Below are 7,500 nucleotides of genomic sequence, written 5' to 3'. Positions count from 1 at the left end.
CTTGACTAACTTGGGCCCAGGTCAGGAAGCAGACAGACTGGCTAAACCGACCGTCTGCTAGCTGCCTCCCGTCACAGAGGTCAGTTAATTCTCAGCACATAGAGACTCTTTCACCTAGATATCACACTATAGAGACTGTGTCTGTTCCCCGAACTAGAAAATACAAAAAATGTCCAAACCAAGTTAAGGTTAACAATTTAATTGAGGTTCAACAAATAAAAAACAAATGCAATATGGATAAACAAATGATAAAGATTGGCTTATTGATTATCAGATCCATTTCTACGAAAACACTTTTTGTAAATAATATGATAACTGATCATAATATAGATGTGCTCTGTTTGACAGAAACTTGGCTAAAACCTGATGATTACATTATTTTAAATGAGTCCACCCCCCAAGATTACTGTTATAAACATGAGCCGCGTTTAAAAGGCAAAGGGGGAGGAGTTGCTTCAATTTATAACAACGTTTTTGGGATTTCTCAGAGGGCAGGCTTCAAGTATAACTCGTTTGAAGTAATGGTGCTTCATATAACATTATCCAGAGAAACCAATGTTAATGATAAATCCCCTGTTATGTTTGTACTGGCTACTGTATACAGGCCACCAGGGCACCATACAGACTTTATTAAAGAGTTTGGTGATTTTACATCCGAGTTAGTTCTGGCTGCAGATAAAGTCTTAATAGTTGGTGATTTTAATATCCATGTCGATAATGAAAAAGACGCATTGGGATCAGCATTTATAGACATTCTGAACTCTATTGGTGTTAGACAACATGTTTCAGGACCTACTCATTGTCGAAATCATACTCTAGATTTAATACTGTCACATGGAATTGATGTTGATAGTGTTGAAATTATTCAGCCAAGTGATGATATCTCAGATCATTATTTAGTTCTGTGTAAACTTCATATAGCCAAAATTGTAAATTCTACTTCTTGTTACAAGTATCGAAGAACCATCACTTCTACCACAAAAGACTGCTTTTTAAGTTATCTTCCTGATGTATCCAAATTCCTTAGCATATCCAAAACCTCAGAACAACTTGATGATGTAACAGAAACTATGGACTCTCTCTTTTCTAGCACTTTAAATACAGTTGCTCCTTTACGCTTAAGGAAGGTTAAGGAAAACAGTTTGACACCATGGTATAATGAGCATACTCGCACCCTAAAGAGAGCAGCCCGAAAAATGGAGCGCAGCTGGAGGAAAACAAAACTAGAGGTATTTCGTATTGCTTGGCGGGAAAGTAGCATTGTCACATCCACACAAGGAGAGGAGAAGACGGGTAAGTACTTTCGTGAAGCTTTATTAACATAGGATTTCAACAGAGCTGGTAAGTGTGGTCACAGACGGTGAATCTTCAAGCACTGATCAATAGGTGAGTTCAAGCACAAAGCTAGGCCAGACAACAAAGAGTCACTTCCCTTAATCGCTGTATCTGAATCTCCACAGAGTCACAATACGGTCCACAAGAAGCAGGCAGAAGATCCACAAAGAGCGTCCATGTAATCTTGATTCCAGCCGGTGAGTGAATGAGTGAGGTGAGTATTTAAAGGTGTGGTGATTGCTGGTGCAGGTGCAGGTAATCAGTATTCAGGTGACGGTTCACGTGAGCGGTGCATGGGAGATTGAGTGGATGGTGACTGGCAATGGTGACTGGGGCTAAGGGAACGAGCTGAGGGTGTGACACTACCCCCCGCCCCACGGGTGACTCCAGGCATCCTAGAGCGGCGACGGGGACGACCACGACCTCTGGGAGCCGGGCGGTCCGGGTGTTGTCGGTGGAAATCTTCGAGGAGAGCCGGATCCAGGATGTCATTGCGTGGTATCCACGACCTCTCCTCGGGACCGAACCCCTCCCAATCTATGAGGTATTCCAGGTGGCCGTTCCGCCGCCGGGAGTCGAGGATCTCTTGGACCTGGTAGATGTTGTCTCCGAGGATTTCGGGTTGGTCTGGAGGGGGAGGCGGTTCTGGTTCTGTGGAGGAAGGAGAAACTGGATCAGTGTGACGTTTTAGCAGTGAGACGTGAAACGTGGGTGAGATCCGGTAGTGTGGTGGTAGGTCCAGGCGGTAGGTGACGGGATTTATCTGAGAATGGATGGTGAACGGCCCTATGTAGCGGGGACTCAGCTTTTTGCAGGGCAGTCGGAGGCGGATATCCCGAGTGGAGAGCCAAACCTTGTCTCCAGGTAGATAGACGGGATTAGGCGATCTGCGTCGGTTAGCGGTCTCTGTATGCCTCCGAACTGCCCGCTGGAGATGGACGTGAGCTGAGTCCCACACCCTCTCGCTCTCCTGGAACCAGTGATCTACCGCGGGCACTTCAGAGACTTCTCCTGACCAGGGAACCAGCGGTGGTTGATAGCCTAAAACACATTGAAAAGGGGTTAAGCCTGTAGTGGTTTGGCGAAGGGAGTTTTGGGCATACTCAGCCCACGGCAGATACTGGCTCCAGGTATCCTGGTGTTGGGAGCAGTAAGTACGGAGGTACCGTGAGATCTCTTGAATCTTCCGCTCGGTCTGGCCGTTGGTCTGAGGGTGATATCCAGAAGATAAACTGACGGATGTTCCGAGGAGTTGGAAGAACGCTCGCCAGACCCTGGAGACAAACTGAGGTCCTCTGTCCGAGACAATGTCCTCTGGAGTGCCATAATTCCGGAACACGTTGGTGAAGAGGGCTTCGGCGGTCTCGAACGCTGTGGGAAGACCCTTTAATGGGATTAGTTTGCAGAATTTAGAAAAACGATCAACAACAACTAGAATGGTAGTGTACCCCCTTGAGGGGGGAAGGTCAGTGGCGAAATCCACCCCTAGATGGGTCCAGGGTCGGCGAGGAATGGGTAGTGGTTGTAATTTACCCACGGGAAGTTGACGAGGTGTGGTGGTAACGGCGCAGACCGAGCATCCGAGGATGTACCGGGTAACGTCACGAACCATGTTAGGCCACCAGTACTTCTGCTGGATGAGCGAGAGGGTTCGCCTGCTGCCAGGGTGTCCTGAGCCAGGTGACGTGTGCGTACTTTCCAGTAGGGGGAGTCGCTGGTTGGTGGGCACGTACATTAGACCCGTGGGTACCTCCGGAGGTGCAGGCTCCTCGAGGGTGGCGGCTCGAATTTCCTCGTCGATCTGCCAGAGGATAGGCGCGAGGAAAACGGAGGGTGGTAGAATTGAATCAGGCTTGTTGGTGTCTGGATCTGGTGAGTACATACGGGACAGAGCATCTGCTTTAGTGTTCTTGTGACCGGGTTGATACGTGATCTGGAAATTAAAGCGAGCAAAGAAGAGTGACCACCGAGCCTGACGAGCATTGAGTCTTTTGGCATTCTGCAGATATTGGAGATTTTTGTGGTCGGTGACAACAGTGAATGGGAACTGAGCTCCCTCTAGCCAGTGCCGCCACTCCTCAAGGGCAAGTTTAATGGCCAACAACTCACGGTCTCCGATTCCATAATTGCATTCGGCAGGAGAGAGTTTTTTAGAGAAGTACGCACACGGATGGAGTGAGCAAGGTTCACCAGACCTTTGAGACAACACGGCTCCAATGCCGTGATTGGCCGCATCAACCTCTACGACGAACGGCTTGGACGGGTCAGGATGTCGAAGAATGGGTGCCGAGGTGAAGAGGTGTTTAAGATGGCTGAAGGCCTCTCGAGCTTGGGGTGTCCAGCGCAGCCGGCGTTGACCTCCTTTTAGAAGGGATGTTAGAGGAGCCGAGTGCAGGCTGTAGTTCTTGATAAAGCGCCGATAGAAATTGGCAAAGCCAAGGAAACGCTGGAGTTCTTTCACCGTTGTGGGCTCCGCCCAGTTGGCCACAGCATCTACCTTGGCTGACTCCATCTGAACTCCCTCCGCAGAGATCACATATCCGAGGAAGGAGACGGTAGTGCAGTGGAACTCACACTTCTCAGCTTTTAGGTAGAGGTGGTGGTCTCGGAGTCGTTGTAAGACGTGGTGGACATGAGTTTGGTGTTCTTCTATGTTCCGGGAGTAGATCAGGATATCGTCTATGTAGACAATGACGAATTGGTGGAGATAATCACGGAATATTTCGTTCATGAAACTCTGGAAGATGGATGGACTGTTAGCAAGCCCATAGGGCATGACCTGATATTCGTAGTGCCCGGCAGGGGTGATGAAAGCAGTCTTCCACTCGTCTCCCTCTCGGATACGGATCAGATTGTAGGCACTGCGGAGGTCGAGTTTGGTGAACACCTTGGCTTCACGCAGTTCCTCCAGAGCCGCCGGAACGAGTGGTAATGGGTAGGCGAACTTGACGGTGGCGTCATTTAGCACTCGATAGTCGATGCATGGTCGAAGTCCGCCATCCTTTTTGGGGACGAAGAAGAAACTGGACGCAGCTGGAGATGTGGACGGTCTGATGAACCCCTGATCGAGGGCCTCCTGGATGTATTCCTCCATCGCCACCTGCTCAGGACGGGAGAGTGGATATATTTTCCCATGTGGTAGCTTGGCACCTGGCAGCAGGTCGATACAACAGTCCCAGGGCCGATGTGGTGGTAATCGGGTGGCTTGTTCCTTGCTGAACACATCGGAGTAGGAGGAGTAAAGGGCAGGCCTTCCTATGGAGGTGGAGTGCAATTGAAGGTGCGGTGGCTCGGACTGTGAACTCTGGATTGGTGAACGGTGAATGTGACTCTGGCATCCCGGATCCCATGCCTGGATCTCCCCTGTGCTCCAGTTGATTTGTGGGTTATGTTGGACCAGCCACGGCCTACCCAGGACGACGTCCACGGTAGCGCGAGGAAGTACGAGGAGGGCCAGTTGTTCCCGGTGTCCGTGGGGCAGAACGAGTTCCAGCTCGTGTGTCCTTCTAGTTATTTTGCCTCCCCCTAACGGTGATCCTTGGATGGTAGTGATACGGTAGGTGGTCTCATTCTGGGTGATGGGTATACGGTGCTTGGTTACGAAGTGAGATGAGATGAAGTTGCTTGCGGCTCCGGAATCCACCAGGACATGGATGGAAAGATTACGTGAGTTAATTGTTATCAGGGCTTTGATATGAGGTATGTGAGATACAGATGGGGTAATGGAAACTGTACTCACCATTGGGCGAGGCGGACGGACTGGGCAGGCGTGGATCAGGTGAGTGGCCTCGCCACAGTATAAACACAGCTGCTGCTGGATGCGGCGTCTCCGTTCAGAAGCATCTAGGCGGTAGGAGTCGGTGATCATGGGCTCCTCCTGGTTTCGTTGAGGCGAGGGCGTTCTGGCTGATGGAGAGATGGTATATGAAGCCGGGGAGGCACAAGCCGAGAGGTGCTGAGCAACATTTATAGTTTTTCTGATGAATGTCTCGAGATTGACATTATCGTCGTAAATGACCATTTGCTTTCTGATCTGGGGCTTTAAACCTTTACGGTATGCAGCTAGCAGGGCAGTTTGGTTCCAACCACTGGTGGCGGCTAATGTCCGGAAACGGAGAGTGTAGTCGTGAATTTCCGTGGCTCCCTGGCGGAGGTTTAAGAGTTCATCATGGGTTGAAAGAGGAGTTAGAGCCATCCCGAACACTTCCTGGAGGTGGGTGGCGAAGGCATCGAATGAGGATAGAACCGGACTCTGGGAGTTCCAAAGAGCCTCCGCCCATTGTAGCGCTCGTCCGGTGAGGAGAGAGATCACAAAGGCGACTTTGGTGGCATCATTGGGGAATTTACTGGTATTCGCGTTGACGAACAGTGAGCACTGCAGTATAAACCCACTGCAGCCACTCGGTTCACCCGCATAGCACGCGGGACGTGCAAGGGGCGTGCTGTTGGTGGTGGTAGCACTAGTTTCGGTGGGTGGTGAAACTGACTGTAATACTTGGCGGAGAGCAGTCACCATTTCGGTGAACGGGTCCGAAGCCGCTCCCTGAGCAGCAGCGTTAACATCCATGGGAGATATGAAGTTCTGTTTTCGGGGCTGGAATCCTGTCACATCCACACAAGGAGAGGAGAAGACGGGTAAGTACTTTCGTGAAGCTTTATTAACATAGGATTTCAACAGAGCTGGTAAGTGTGGTCACAGACGGTGAATCTTCAAGCACTGATCAATAGGTGAGTTCAAGCACAAAGCTAGGCCAGACAACAAAGAGTCACTTCCCTTAATCGCTGTATCTGAATCTCCACAGAGTCACAATACGGTCCACAAGAAGCAGGCAGAAGATCCACAAAGAGCGTCCATGTAATCTTGATTCCAGCCGGTGAGTGAATGAGTGAGGTGAGTATTTAAAGGTGTGGTGATTGCTGGTGCAGGTGCAGGTAATCAGTATTCAGGTGACGGTTCACGTGAGCGGTGCATGGGAGATTGAGTGGATGGTGACTGGCAATGGTGACTGGGGCTAAGGGAACGAGCTGAGGGTGTGACAAGCATATCCTATAGAAAAGCATTAAAACCTGCTAGATCTGATTACTTTTCTTCTCTTTTAGAAGAAAACAAACATAACCCCAGGTATTTATTCAATACAGTGGCTAAATTAACGAAAAATAAAGCCTCAACAAGTGTTGACATTTCCCAACACCACAACAGTAATGACTTTATGAACTACTTTACTTCTAAAATCGATACTATTAGAGATAAAATTGCAACCATTCAGCCGTCAGCTACCGTATCACATCAGACAGAGCACTATAGACCCCCTGAGGAACAGTTCCACTCATTCTCTACTATAGGAGAGGAAGAATTGTATAAACTTGTTAAATCATTTAAACCAACAACATGTATGTTAGACCCTATACCATCTAAGCTCTTAAAAGAGGTGCTTCCAGAAGTCATAGGTCCTCTTCTGACTATTATTAATTCCTCATTGTCATTAGGATATGTCCCCAAAACCTTCAAACTGGCTGTTATTAAGCCTCTCATAAAAAAGCCACAACTTGACCCCAGAGAACTTGTTAGTTATAGACCAATCTCGAATCTCCCTTTTCTGTCCAAGATACTAGAAAAGGTGGTATCCTCACAATTATATTCCTTCTTAGAGAATAATGGTATATGTGAGGATTTCCAGTCAGGATTTAGACCGTATCATAGTACTGAGACTGCTCTCCTTAGAGTTACAAATGATCTGCTCTTATCATCTGATCGTGGGTGTATCTCTCTATTAGTTTTATTGGATCTTAGTGCTGCGTTTGACACAATTGACCACAACATTCTTTTGCATAGACTTGAACACTTTGTTGGCATCAGTGGAAGTGCATTAGCATGGTTTAAATCGTACTTATATGACCGCCATCAGTTCGTAGCAGTGAATGAAGATGTATCATATCGATCACAAGTGCAGTATGGAGTACCTCAAGGCTCAGTACTAGGGCCGCTACTCTTCACGCTTTATATGCTACCCTTGGGAGATATCATCAGGAAACATGGTGTTAGCTTTCACTGTTATGCTGATGATACGCAGCTCTATATTTCCTCGCAGCCTGGTGAAACACACCAATTTGAAAAACTAATGGAATGCATAGTCGATATAAAAAATTGGATGACGAGTAATTTCT

Source organism: Carassius gibelio, chromosome B22 (assembly GCF_023724105.1).
Source record: "Carassius gibelio isolate Cgi1373 ecotype wild population from Czech Republic chromosome B22, carGib1.2-hapl.c, whole genome shotgun sequence".
Taxonomy (NCBI): Eukaryota; Metazoa; Chordata; class Actinopteri; order Cypriniformes; family Cyprinidae; genus Carassius; species Carassius gibelio.
This window is presented reverse-complemented; position numbering follows the sequence as displayed.